This window comes from Phyllobates terribilis, unplaced genomic scaffold, assembly GCF_046119375.1.
Source record: "Phyllobates terribilis strain yellow unplaced genomic scaffold, ASM4611937v1 Scaffold_98__1_contigs__length_5973952, whole genome shotgun sequence".
NCBI lineage: Eukaryota > Metazoa > Chordata > Amphibia > Anura > Dendrobatidae > Phyllobates > Phyllobates terribilis.
The window spans coordinates 4,306,882-4,316,285 of record NW_027362858.1 but is presented as its reverse complement, the minus strand read 5'-3'; the positions used below and the strand labels follow the sequence as shown (position 1 = coordinate 4,316,285).

At 39.5% G+C, this 9,404-nt stretch overlaps 1 pseudogene; it reads left to right on the top strand.

Annotated features, from left to right (window-relative positions):
• Positions 1-7,017: 7,017 nt before the first annotated feature.
• On the top strand, positions 7,018-8,602 carry LOC141198581 (uncharacterized; annotated as a pseudogene).
• The last annotated feature ends 802 nt before the right edge of the window (positions 8,603-9,404 follow it).

Here is a 9,404-nt window from a genome sequence, read left to right as displayed (position 1 = left end):
TGTCTAAGTAGAGATTGTGTATAATTGTATTTATATATATTTATAAAAATATATATATATATATATTAATTAATAAATTAGAACTTTATATATAAATTTAAGTAGCAATATTTTGAATTACATTAGAACCAACCAATATATGTATAAGATATTTAAATAATTCTGTTTCTGTATGAATTTGATATTTAATTTTAGTTTCTTATATTTCCTTAGAGGTTTCATTCCAAAGCAGGATTTGATCAAACAACTCTAAAATGGATTTATTTCTTTATTCACACAAGAAGTTGAAAATTGCATGATTTATGTGTATAACATTCTAAAATAATAACAATATATCTAGTTGGACTATAATATATATGTAATACTTATTAATTATTATGTGTAGCACTTATGAATTAATATTTTCTGTGCATGAAGTGTTCGTTTTAACCTGTAGCTTTACAGCATGACGTGTGACAGCTGCAGCCTTTGAACTTTGAGCTAATAGTGTAGATCCCATTCATTCTATTTCCAGCTGATGTAACTTAAGACCGGGCAGCCAGTGAAAAAAAGAATCTATAACAAGAGTTTTTTTTTCAAGTATCTGAAATTTCAGCAACTTACTCTCAAATTATATAATATGTACTTGGGGAATATTCAAAGAATATTAAGATATTTAATTGATATGACAATGCACATTAATAAATTGGGATACAACAATTTTGGGTTAAATATATATATATATATAAAGCTTCTTATGTGGAATGTTTGAGTTGAACAGATCTGTGAATGTCAGAGTGAACATGACAGATGAGTAAATCAGCAGCTGCTAAGTGTGATTGATGTGACAGAGGCCTCGTACGTTCGTATGTTTGGAAAAAAAATGTTTCTTTATGTGAAGGTACACAAATATATTTAATTCTGAGAAAAATGATAATACATAATTAGGTATTATCTACATAATATATATATTTCTATATTTCTTTAATAATTATTATTTCTTGATTTAACTAATAGTGGATAAGAGCAACCACACATCAAAATGGTTTACAAAGCAAATTTACATTTAGAATAATTTTCCACATGATAATATTCTTGAATAACTATGATATTATTTTTAATGGTTACCTAAATAGGTACACACCTCTCTTTAGACAAATCTAGGCTACTCATCAATATGAAATTTATGCAAAATATTTCTAGAAGAATAATTATTTTTAATTTGGTTCTGATATATACATAAATTTTATAAAATAATATTTTTTGGTATTAAAAGGGGAAAATGTGTTTTTGATCCTGATTACATAATCACTTTTGATCAATACTTATTTTCCACACATTTTAATAAAGGTAAAATATTAATAAGGTACTATGGTATAATTAAGAAGGGTATTACATGCAAAGTTGCATAATTTAATATTTTTTGGTGATACAAGGTTATGACAAATATGAAATCATCCAGATAATGGAGATATAAGGGTATTTTTTATGGAAAATATAATTACTCTGCATTTGTCATTAAAATTTAAAGGCCTTATTTTTATTTTTATTCTTATTTTTACTTTTAATTTTATTTTTCATTTATAAAATTTTATTCTTACTTTATACTTCTTATTTTTCTATTTTTTCATTTTTTAATTCTCATTTGATTTTATTTCAGTTCAATATCTCAATTGAGAAAACATATTAATATTTAATAAAGTAATGTCTAATACAAGAGTATTGCTTCATTAAATATATATTGTTAAGGGAAAAAATGTTTACATTTTCTGAGTAAACACAACAATTCATTCATTCATTTATTCATTCATTCATTCATTCATACATTCATATATTTATTCATTTTAGTTCAGGAGTATACATTCTTTGGTATTATTGGTTTAATAAAGATATAAACACTTGTTGTTTCAAAACACACTGACACCTATGGGTTGGAAAAGGTAATTACACCTATGACATAAAAATGTTTTATCACATGGAGAACTTCATTGAATTATTATCTATTATTGTTTATTATTCCAAACATAATTTATTTTAATATTTTGATAATAATTAGATGGATATTATTGATTACTATGGTACGCTGTGATATTATAGGTTAGGAAAGTTGCCAGATTTGGTATCAGATTAGGGAATGAAGACTTCAATCAAGACATCGCAATTATGAATTCTATCTTAATAAAGACTTTTAATTTTTATATATCAAAGAGATTCCCAAAAGTTACAAGAAGAAGCAACCGATATCCGGACGTCTCCGGAGGTAACAGGTGTGAATGCTGAGTGATAATAGACTGTGTCCATTACATACAATACAATTCACACCACTGATCACCGGGACGGCAGAGGACGATGATCCTATATGAACTGTGTTGTGTTCAAGTTTCATCACGTTCCAGTGGTTTCTCATCACCTGCAACGCTTCAATGAAAGCTGGTGAACAGGTAATACCTGGCATAAGTGTCCTGTATATAAAGGACTGAGTACTGGTTATGGGGCTATATAAAGCAGGGAAGTGTCAAGTTAACCCTTGCTTTACTGACCAAAGACGTCACATCTGTTCCAAAAGTGACACGAGACCAGTGCGGACGACACGGAAGATTCCAGAACATCACACAGATATTAAAGCTACATTTCATCCATGGACTTTGTTTTTTTATCAATTGACACACATGATCTTTCTAATAAAGAGTACAGTTTATGGACTGCACAATAATGAACACAATTATGGACTGTACAATATCTACACGCTATCATTTATTTCAAAGGAGTTTTCATCTAAAGACTGAGTTATAAAAGAACCAAGGAGAAGACGAGACGACTACCCGATGACATCAGATGATGACGATTGGACCCGCGATTACTTCAATTTAGATATAGGGAAGTATAATTATACATATTAAATGAATATTAGTCACGGCTTACCATAACATGAATTCACATCATTATATAACAATAATCCGATGATGAGATTATTATTATTATTATTATTATGGAAATTTAATGATATTGCCAAGGAAGAAGGAAAGAAAAAATGATTGATGAATGTATCTTCTTTTGAGAATTTTCGGTTAAAGTCCTTTTATTCTCAAAAAAGGGGGAAATGTTAAATGGTTAATTATGGAAATTCATTTGAAATGTTAATCGATAATCATTTTTCTGAGTTCTATGCCTCAGCCATCGTGTCTAGTTGACATGCGCTATTTGTGTGTGTATTTTTGGTTCACTACCATATGTAGAACAGGTGTGCCATACGACTGGCTATAAAAGCCCATGGTACAGAAAGGGGGGGCTCTCTTGCTCTTCCCACCCCACAAGACACAGAAGAAGAATCTTCATGCTGAGAAGCAGATGACATGTAGGCCTGGACACGTGCTGGACAAAGACATGATTTACCAGCCAGGATCCAAGGAAAGATGGGTGAATCTCAACAATTAAGCTAATTAAGGACAAATGGACAATTACTTTATAACTAATTATTGTATGTACCTGCTGCAATCTGATTCTTTTTAATGGACAATCCAAGAATAAATAGATACATTTTTTTATAAGAATATCGTGATATTGATACTTTGAGAAGTCCTCAGTAGAAAAAATAATACAGAGAAGAGTATTATTTTACACACACAGATCTCAGCAGCTGCTCATAAGCTCATCTGTCACATACATGAGGCCTCACGCTTAGTCAAACAGATCTCATCAGCTGCTCATACGCTCATCTGTCACATACAGGAGTCCTCACACTCAGTCACACAGATCTCAGCAGCTGCTTATACGCTCATTTGTCACATACATGAGGCCTCACACTCAGTCACTCAGATCTCAGCAGCTGCTCATACGCTCATCTGTCACATACATGACGCCTCACACTCAGTCACACTGATCTCAGCAGCTGCTCATAAGCTCATCTGTCACATGCATGAGGCCTCACACTGTCACACAGATCTCAGGAGCTGCTCATACGCTCATCTGTCACATACATGAGGCCTCACACTCAGTCACACAGATCTCAGCAGCTTCTCATACGCTCATCTGTCACATACATGAGGCCTCACACTCAGTCACTCAGATCTCAGCAGGTGCTCATAGGCTCATCTGTCACATACATGAGGCCTCACACTCAGTCACACAGATCTCAGCAGCAGCTCATACGCTCATCTGTCACATACATGAGGCCTCACACTCAGTCACACTGATCTCAGCAGCTGCTCTTACACTCATCTGTCACATACATGAGGCCTCACCTAGATCTCAGCAGCTGCTCATACGCTCATTTGTCACATATATGAGGCCTCACACTCAGTCACACAGATCTCAGCAGCTGCTCATACGCTCATCTGTCACATACATGAGGGCTCACACTCAGTCACACAAATCTCAGCAGCTGCTCATACGCTCATCTGTCACATACATGAGGCCTCACACTCAGTCACACAGATCTCAGCAGCGGTACCACCAGCGGAACTTCATCGCCAACACACACACTGTATACGACGTACGCACCACACACACACACATACACTGTATACGCCGTACACACCACATACACACACACTGTTTACGCTGTACGCACCACACACACACAAACACACACTGTAACGCCGTACGCACCACACACACACACTCTATACGAAGTATGCACCACACACACATACACTGTATACGACGTATGCACCACACACACACTGTATACACCGTACACAACACACACACACAATGTATACACTGTATGCACACACACACACTGACACTGTGTACGCCGTCTGCACCACACATACACTGTATACGCCATACGCACCACACACACACACAAACACACACTGTATATGCCATACGCACCACACATACACACACTGTATACGCCGTACGCACCACACACACTGTATACGACGTATGCACCACACACACACACTGTATACGCTGTACGCAGCACACACACACTGTATACGCCGCACACAACACTCACAATGTATACACTGTACGCACCACACATACGCACACTGTATACGCCTTATGCACCACACACACACACCGTATACGCCGTACACACCACACACACACACTGTATACGCCATACACACCACACGCACACACAGACTGTATACGCCGTACACACCACACACACACACACACTCTATACGCCGTGCTCATGAAACACACACACTGTGTTCGCCGTACGCACCACACACACACTGTGTTCGCCGTATGCACCACATACACACACACACTGTATACGCCTTATGCACCACACACAAACTGTATACGCGTATGCACCACCACACACACTCTGTATACGCCATACGCACCACACACACACTGTATACGCCGTACACACCACCACCCACACACTGTATACGCTGTACGCACCACACACACACACTGTATACGCCGTATGCATGATACACACACTGTGTTCGCCGTACGCAACACACACACAGTATACGCCGTACGCATGACACACACACACTGTGTTCGCTATACGCACCACACACATATTCTATACGCCGTACGCACCACCACACACACTGTATACGCTGTACGCACCACATACAAACTGTATACGCCGTATGCACCACCACACACACTCTGTATATGCCATACGCACCACACACACACACTGTATATGCCATACACCCCAACACACACACACACTGTATACGCCTTATGCACCACACACAAACTGTATACGCGTATGCACCACCACACACACTCTGTATACGCCATACGCACCACACACACACTGTATACGCCGTACACACCACCACCCACACACTGTATACGCTGTACGCACCACACACACACACTGTATACGCCGTATGCATGATACACACACTGTGTTCGCCGTACGCAACACACACACAGTATACGCCGTACGCATGACACACACACACTGTGTTCGCTATACGCACCACACACATATTGTATACGCCGTACGCACCACCACACACACTGTATACGCTGTACGCACCACATACAAACTGTATACGCCGTATGCACCACCACACACACTCTGTATATGCCATACGCACCACACACACACTGTATATGCCGTACACCCCAACACACACACACACACTGTATACGCTGTACGCACCACACACACACACACTGTATACGCTGTACGCACCACACACACACTGAGTACGCCGTGCACACACACACACTGTATACGCCATATGCATGACACACACGTACTGTGTTCGCCGTACACACCACACACACACTGTATACGCCGTACGCACCACACACACTGTATACGCCGTACGCACCACACACACTGTATACGCCGTACGCATGACACACACACACTGTGTTCGGCGTACGCAGCACACACATACTGTATATGGCTTACGCACCACACACACACTGTGTTCGCCGTACGCACCACACACAAACTGTATACGCCGTACGCACCACCACACACAAACACACAGACACTGTATACGCCGTACGCACCACCACACACACACTATATACGCTGTATGCACCACATACACTATATACACCGTACGCACCACACACACACTGTATACACCGTACAAAACACACACACACTGTATATGCCGTACGCAGCCTCTTGTGCGGTACCAACAGCGGAACACCGTCGCGTACACGCCATACACCCCGCCGCCAGGATCAGCCGAATGATTCACTGACCACCGCCATCTTTGTACAGGAGGAGAGCATGTGCAGTTTTAATGTGACCGCCGCTATCTGTCTGCACAAAGATGGCGCCGGTCTGATTTACTGCGCCTGTGTGAATTTCGCGCAGGCGCAGTGAATCATTCGGCTGATCCCGGTGGCAGATGCGCGACGTGTCTACAGGCTGAGGAAGCCGCTTACATTAAACGGGTTTACCCACGAACGAAAGTTCATTTTAAAAATTGTCTGTGTCTGACTGTGTACGGAGCATACCACATCTCCTGGGCGGGGGAGGAAGGAAAAGACAATACAGACATTACAGCAGGGGATCACAGAGGATTCATTTTGTGAGGTAAAATATTGTTTAAAAACAGGCAGGGAAATATTTCACCTCACAAAATGAATCCTCTGCCGAATCCTGCAGTGGATGCTGTGTGTACAGTTACAAAGTATGGTCGACCAGATCTGTTTGTCACCATGACACACAATCACAGTGGGCTGAGATTACACAAAATGTAGAACCGTGGCAACGTGTGGAACATAGGCCAGACTTGGGGGCACGAGTTTTTAAAATGAAACTTGATTCCCTATTAGCAGACATGGACAATGGCTTATTTGGAGAGGTCACCGCAGCCGTCCATGTCATCGAGTTTCAAAAGCGCGGTGCGGTCGGCCACACGCACATATTTATTAATCCTTCAAAGCAATTCAAAAATAAGAACTGAAGAGGACATGGACAACATAGTATGGGCAGAAATTCCCGATTAAACAAAATACCCTCAGCTCCACAACATTGTTATTAAGAACATGATTCATGGTCCCTGTGGAGAAGCCAATCCTAACTCTCCCTGTATGGATGATGGGAGGTGTTCCAAAGGTTTCCCAAAAAAATACCAAGAATATACCATCAAAGAAAAGGACGGCTATCCAAGTTACCGCAGAAACTTTGGGAGCACATACGACCATCATTCAAAGACAATTGATAATTCATGGGTTGCTCCATATATTTGTGCTCAAAAAATACAACTGCCACAATAATGTGGAAATCTGTGCTTCCATCCAAAGTGTAAAATATTTGTTTAAATATGTATACAAAGGACACGACAAGACTAATATTGAAATAGCTCAAAGTGACATCAAACATGATGAAACAAGCCAATTTGTTGATTCGAGATACGTCAGTTCGCCAGAAGCTGCATGGAGAATATTTGCTTTTCCAATGCATAAACAATCTCATGCCATCATTCGCCTAGCCGTACACCTGCCTAACTCTCAGCCACTATATTTTCATGGAGACGATCCCATTGACAACATTCAACAAAAGCTCCAAAATAATTCCACACTAATGGCGCACTTCAACCTTAATAAGATCGACATAAATGCACATCAATATTACCGAGAAATTCCTGAGCACTATGTTTGGAAACAAGGCACATGGGAACCCAGAAAGCGACGAGGCGAAAAAGTAATTGGAAGAATGTATACAGTTAGTGTGAAAGACCAAGAACCATATTATTTACATTTGTTATTATTGCATGTAAAAGGCCCAACAAGTTTTGAGAGCATTAAATCCGTAAATGGTGTTACACATCAAGCATTTAAAGATGCTGCATTAGCACTAGTATTATTAATAAATGACAGTGTCTGGAAAAATACTATAATAAAAGCCACTGTTCTGAACATGCCTACACAACTTCGGGAGATGTTTGCTTACATCTGTGTTTTCGGCCCACCTACTAATCACCTAGAGTTGTGGAATGAGTTTAAGGAACATTTTTTAAAAGACTACTGTCATAGATACAACAATAACACAGAAGATTGCATCAATTGTGAAGGCTACGCTATGAAAGATGTGCAAGATGTGCTTCTAATCCATGGGAACTCTTTTGATGATTTCAATTTACCACAAACAGCAAATAAAAAAAGTCAGCCTCAAGAGGACTACGATAAGGAATATGAGTTGACAAGGGCTGCAGAGATGTAAGAAACTCTGAATCAGGAGCAACGTTTTGCCTACAAGGCCATAGTTCAAGCTTTACAAGATACCACATTAACACCTAAGTGCTTCTTTATTGATGGCCCCGGTGGCAGTGGAAAAATCTACCTATACCATCTACTCATACGTTATGTACGAGGACAAGAAGACGTTGTCTCACCTGCAGCCACAACAGGAATAGCAGCTAACTTGCTACGAGGAGGACGAACAATGTACTCTCTCTACGGCATACCAATTCCTATCAACGAAACATCTGTTTCCAGGATTAAAAGTGATACCAACGCCGCCAAAAAGTTACAACATACTAAACTTTTTATCATTGATAAAAGCCATGCTTTGAATGTCATTGATAGACTTCTACGTGATGTCATGACAACACATGTTGCTGACAAAAATCATGTACCCTTTGGTGGTAAAGTTTTCGTTTTTGGAGGAGACTTCCGACAATGCCTTCCTGTATTTGCTAATGCCACAAGAACAGAAATTGTAGACTCCTGTGTTAAATATTCAAAACACTGGAAAAACTTTATCAGACTGCCGCTATTCAACAACATGCGCTCCAGTGATCCAGAATACAACAGTTGGTTGCTTAAACTAGGAAATGGTGAGCTGTCAAACGAACACAACCTTGTAGATGATGTCATAGAAATTCCTCCTGACAAAAATTACCATAAATGCCAATGACAAAGACAGTGTTAACACTGCAGCCTCACATGCAATACTCTGTCCAAAAAATGAGGATGTACACCTTCTCAACGCTCAAATAATGGATAGAATGAGTGGCGAGTAC